Source organism: Ostrea edulis, chromosome 4, assembly GCF_947568905.1.
Source record: "Ostrea edulis chromosome 4, xbOstEdul1.1, whole genome shotgun sequence".
NCBI classification, from domain to species: Eukaryota; Metazoa; Mollusca; class Bivalvia; order Ostreida; family Ostreidae; genus Ostrea; species Ostrea edulis.
In genome coordinates, this window is record NC_079167.1 from 79,886,555 (window position 1) to 79,892,963 (window position 6,409).

The 6,409-nt window shown below is 32.2% G+C and overlaps 1 long non-coding RNA gene across 1 annotated transcript; it reads right to left on the reverse strand.

Moving 5' to 3' along the window:
• Nucleotides 1-1,851: 1,851 nt before the first annotated feature.
• Nucleotides 1,852-6,160, reverse strand: LOC130054374 (uncharacterized). Its single transcript, XR_008802684.1, has 3 exons — nucleotides 6,072-6,160; nucleotides 5,442-5,493; nucleotides 1,852-2,035 (listed from the first exon to the last, which is right to left on the reverse strand). It is a non-coding gene; the product is annotated as an uncharacterized LOC130054374 (long non-coding RNA).
• Nucleotides 6,161-6,409: the final 249 nt, after the last annotated feature.

Here is a 6,409-nt window from a genome sequence, read left to right on the forward strand (position 1 = left end):
TTACAATATAATTGCGACTCATATAAACTGCACAAAATAATGTAACACATTATCAGTAAATAGTCAATGTCACAGAAAAAAAATGAAATTGATATTATTGTTAGACATTATTACTACGCTTCTATGGCTGTCGTTTTCTTCCTCTTTAAAGATATCACATAGATTTTATAAGATATCTTATAAAACTTACAAGACTTCTTATAAATCGTATAAGATATCCTCTAAAGTTTATGAAATATCTTAATTGTATCCTTTATAATTGGATGTTTGATAAAAGATCGGATATATTTTATATTTATTTCCTAACAATATATGTCATATATGTTATAAGATATCTTATAAAACATATGTAATATATTATAAGATATCTCAAACTTAAAAAGATATCTTATATATTTTATAAGATATCTAAAAAACGAGTTTTTATAAGATATCTTGTAAACTTTATAATGTATCATATGAAATTACTTTAATAAGGTAGCTCATAAAACACATCAGATATCTTGCATGTATTATAAAGTTATGAGATTTTTTTTTTTAAATTGTTTATCTTATAAGATATGCAAGATAATTTATAAAGTTTATGAGAAATCTTATAAAACATTTAAGATATCTTTTGTTTTATAAGATATCAAATTAAAATATATTTAAGATATCTTCTATTTTTATAAGATATCTCATAATCATTATAAGATATCATGTTTGATATACAAGAAATCTTATAAATCTTATGAGAAATTTTACATAATTTATAATATATCTTAGATATTTTATAAACTGTAAATTGTATGAGATATCTTATCAGATTTATTAGATATCTTATCAAATATAGGAGTATTTCATAAATTATATACGAAATCCTTATAGGAATAGATATAAATATGACGTACCATACACCTCACTTAGGAAGAAGGTAGATTAGCAGGATTTATACAAATTATATGAATGAGCTTGTTCTGGGTATAGTCAGTTTTTAAATCGAGGTAAGCTACTGACAAACAAGTTGGTGGTACAGGGATTTCAACAGTCTCGATTGAAGTCAGCATTTCGCAAATTCTATGGTCGTTATAACGATCTAGTTCGTCAATACAACTTCGCATTGGGTCAAATGCTGTCTGACGTGTTTCATACCGATTGTTAAGCCGTTCTTGGCACACTGATTTGACTGCGGATAACTCCGTTTACCTGATCAGGATATGGGGCTCACGGCGGGTGTGACCTGTCAACAGGGGATGCTTATTCCTCCTAGGCACCTGATCCCACCTCTGGTGTGTCCAGGGGTCCGTGTTTGCCCAACTATCTATTTTGTATTGCTTGTAGGAGTTATCAGATTGATCACTGTTCGTTATCTTCACCTTGCATACATATTTTCTACATATCTTAAGAAATATCTGTGAAAAGCCTATTATGCATTTTCTTGTCTGTTTTCATAAATTTAAAACTTCACGTACCAATTGTACTCTTCATACTAAAGTAATTCGTCAGCAAATGTGAATCATTACTACGGCTGTGCTCTGCAATGCATGCAAGCAGGTAGTTATAGTTATTCAGTATTAAAGTTGGTTAAGAAGTACCATGTACAAGTTATACTGCTCATAAATGGAAATATAATGGTTGAAAATGTCCCACATATATTGAAATATACATAGTTTTCTTATCTATATGTATTGATCAGATATTAGGACAATGTTACACCAATGTATCTGTATAAAAGTTCTTTTTAGCCATAAGCATTAAAGAAACTGAACATTTAGAGTGGAAAATCTCTACAGTATGCCTATATATATAAAACAACAGATGCTGAAATTTTCTAAAATTTAATTCAATATCAGTATATCTACATATATACATTTTAAAGTTATAACAAGTTCTTAAAAATTTTGGAAGTTATCCTTATAACTTTTTGTCTGTGACTTGCACTTTAGAGTATCCCTGGTCAGATTATATACAGGATTTGAAGGTAGATCATGGTGTAAACTGATGAATTCATTTTGGAATGTGCACTGCACATCAGATATTTCCTCAAAATGAATCTCTGAAAGACAAAAAAATTACAACGATCAATATAAGGTATCTAAAATTTATTTTCCAGTATGAAATATGAAGACTGATTGATTGTTTTTACGTCCGTCGAGAATTTTTCACTCATATTGAGGTTTCACCGGCTGTAGGTGAGGTACCACAAATTTAGATATATGCTTAGTGCTAAGGGTCGTAGCAGTGAGGGTTCTCTATAGTACCAACATAAAAGACTTTGTGTGATATAATCTATGGAAATCAACACATGATATACTAATTTGGACCCGTCCTAAAGTCAAAACCTTCGGGTAGCAAAATTCACAATTTTGGTGCATCCGCTTCTGCTTTTCCTAATTATGCACGGAATTTTTATACTGTATCAGCGAACTTAAAGAAAGCTTTAAAAAAATGATAAGGACAATAATCACCTTGGAACCAAAATCCCTACCCCTGAAATCATGAAAATAATTCCTATTTGGTAAAGACCTGCCTTAATTACTCCTTGTAAATATTTATTCAGTTTCAATTTAGTATCAATAGCATTAAAGACAAGAGCCCATGGGCCATATTGCTAACCTGAATTACCTTGGCCCATATTTAGATATTGTTCTAGTATATTTTCATGTAAAGCTTTGTTCCCGTTTGTGACCCCAATCTACCCCCGTAACCATGATTTTACAAACTTGAATCTGCACTATGCCCGGAAGCTTTCATATAAATTTCCTCTCTTCTGGCCCAGTGGTTCTTGAGAAGAAGATTTTTAAATGACCCTACCCTATTTTTGTATATTTGTGTTTATCTCCCCTTTGAAGGTAGTATGAACCTTCATTTGTATAAACGTGAATCCCCTTCACTCAAGGCCACCAAGTTTGATTGAAATTGGTCCGGTGGTTCTGGAGAAGATGAAAATTGAAAACTCAGGTGAGCGATAAAAATATATAAATTCCCATGGGTACGAATTTTGCTCTTTTGTTTCTATATTCATATGAAGCAGAATTTATTCAAAAACTTCTACGCAAGAAGAAAAAATATCTCGCTTTGGCTTTCAATTCGACATTTAGATATATCGATGACGTTTTGTCTATTAACAATAATATCTTTCATTCATATGTCGATTTGATATATCCCCGTGAGCTCGAAATAAAGGGCACCACAGATTCGTCCACTTCTGCTTCATACTTAGATATTTTATTGAAAGTAGACATTGACGGCAAACTGACAACTCAACTGTAAGACAAACGGGATGATTTCAGCTTCTCCATCGTCAATTTCCCATATTCATGTAGCAATATTCCATGATCACCTGCATATGGTGTTTATATATCTCAACTGATTTGATATGCAAGACCTTTTTCTGCATATGGTCAGTTTTTAAATCGAGGTAAGCTACTGACAAACAAGTTGATGGTACAGGGGTTTCAACAGTCTCGATTGAAGTCAGCATTTTGCAAATTCTAGGTCGTTATAACGATCTAGTTCGTCAATACTACCTATCATTGGGTCAAATGCTGTCTGACGTGTTTCATACCGATTGTTAAACCGTTTTTGGCACACTGATTTTGACTGCGGATAACTCCGTTTACCTGATCAGTATGTAGGGCTCACGGCGGGTGTGACCGGTCAACAGGGATGCTTATTCCTCGTCGGCACCTGATCCCACCTCTGGTGTGTCCAGGGGTCCGTATTTGCCCAACTATCTATTTTGTATTGCTTATAGGAGTTATGAGATTGATCACTGTTCGTTATCTTCGCCTCGCATTGCTAGACACATAGCTCTTAGAAAGAACTGCATAGAACAATTTGATGAAAAATGGAAATTGTTTAAAAACTGAATAAATGATTATATATCACAATGTGCATGTATAAGAAGATTATAGGCATAAATGCTACATCAGCATGTAATTTGTACATGAATATATATTTGTACTGATTTTGTGACCAAAACGTTAAGACTTTTATATTGTTCACAGAGTGAACAAAACAACATAGCCATTGTTAGCAATTTTTTATTTATTTATTTTTTTTTTAAAGTTTTTCCTTATTTTTATGTTTTTGTTCAGCAGCTAGAGTAATTTTCCCATGTATCTTCTTTCTCTTTAATTTTATCCTTTGTATGAAATTCTATCATACGTGTGAAAGTCTGTGTAAATAGCATTGAGTCACCATACCAGCTCGTCAGGTTGGATGTAGGGACACTTGTAAAAATTATGATTAGAAGAATTGACTAAATGTGTCGAATCACAAAAGCAGATTTTTTTCTATATATAAATCAGTGTGTAAAATTTTGATCCCATATTGTGGCCCAATCCTATCCCCAGGGACCATGATTTTATTGAACATTAATCTACACTATGCCAGGATGATTCCATGTAAATTTCAGTTTTTCTGGCTCAGTGGTTCTTGAGAAGATTTTTCAATGATCCCACTCTATTTTTCTGATTATCTCCTCTTTGAAGGGTGACAAGTTTGGCTGAAATTAACACTATGGTTCTGGAGAGGGAAGTCGAAACTGTTGCACAGATGGACTGATGACAGCAAAAAGTGATCAGAATTGCCTTTTCGAGCATTCAGCTCATGTGCGCTAAAATGGATTTAGAATTTTTCTATGTGATGTGATTCATTTCTATCTACGCTGTATATACACTATGCCTAATTTACCAGAAAGAAAAGTCTTGATTATAACTTTACATACATATTATATATTTTTTTCAAAACATATATTTTTGATATAATTAACATTTTATAGAAGAGAAACAAAAATACCACAATCATAATTTGAAACTAGAGATTGTTTTTTTTTTGTTGTTTTTTTTTAGGAAAAACACATGTCATCCCTGCTCCCTAAATTGGAAATTCTCCTTGTGAAAATACCCTTAGTGTACTGCATGGTATGGAGGAGAAAGCATGAGCAGGAGCATAGACATTATGAACTCCCATAAGCCATATATAAGTGTTCACAAACTATTTTATACCCTCCACCCCTCAGACCCACTATAACTTTTAAGAAAACAATTGGACCCCCTGTCCCTATAATTTGCCTCTTTGCAAATGGCATTGAAGTCTTGTAAAAAAAAAATTCAAGTCTATCCGATAATCCATATCGGAGAAGAAGCATCCACAAGCTATTTAAACATCTTCTACTCCTCTTAGATCCACTATAACTTTTAGGGCAAAAATTAGATCCCCCCATCCCAACAAAATGCACATCTACAGATTGCAATGAAGCATTGTACAAAGTTTCAAGTCTGTTTTATAAGCCATATAGGAGGAGAAGCGTTCACAATAATTTGTGACAGACAGACGGACAGACAGAAAGTACAAAAACAGAATGTCTCCCTCTGGAAGAGAGGAGACAAAATAAACTAACTGTAACATCATGCTTCAAAATACTTTCGATTTATACTAAGATACTGAATACTTACAAATTACTTTAAGACACTGGTATTTGTTGGGCAGCAATTGAAACATATATGGCTTCTCAAAGGAAAAAAATCATGCAGTTATTCAGTATGTAACAAAATGTGATATCATGAAATTCCATGAAACAGTGTGTGTCATCTGCAAGTGTACTGTACTCAACCAAGACAGAAATACAGGCAAAGTGATAGCATAAACAATAATGCATCTCTTATTATCTTAGGATTCGTGCTTCATGAAAATATTTCTAAGATCTGCTATATGTACAATTATTAGCTTTATTTTTATAATCTTAAATCTTTTGACTTGTATCTGATGAAAGTTTTGTGGTAGAAATTGTGTTTGTGTCTTGTACATAGTTTGTAAATGTATAGTTGTACTCCTAATTAGATTTTGCATGATAAAACACTGAACACAGATTTCATAACTTCTGTTACATGTACATATACAACCATATAAAGATGTTTAAATACTATAACATTTTAAAGAAATATATAATTATCTGCATGCAGTGTATATAGCTTGGCCAAAACTTTAAGGACAGATAGATGATCTTGCTTTGTGGGTCACAGAATAATCTACAATAAAATCTTGAAAACATAATCATTACATTAAATTATAGGAAAATATGATACCTTGACAAATCTAGGATTCCTTTGAAGACCTCAATATAGCCTTGTTCAAAGGGTCAGGTGAATCACTCAAATTCCCCAAAAAGTATACTGAAAACAGACACATGCATATATATGTAATGTGATTTGAAATTTAGGCTAAAAATATAAATTGTTATGTTTCCTAAAACATTTAAGTGAAAATAATGGCAAGTTGATTAAGGATTAAAAAAAATTTGCTTCTTTACGATACACTTCCTCGTATTAAGTTGTACCGTAAACGAGTCGAATATACCAGCCTAAATTCAGATTAGGATTTATAATTCATATTTTGGTCTTTAACTATGAACAAAGTTTTAACA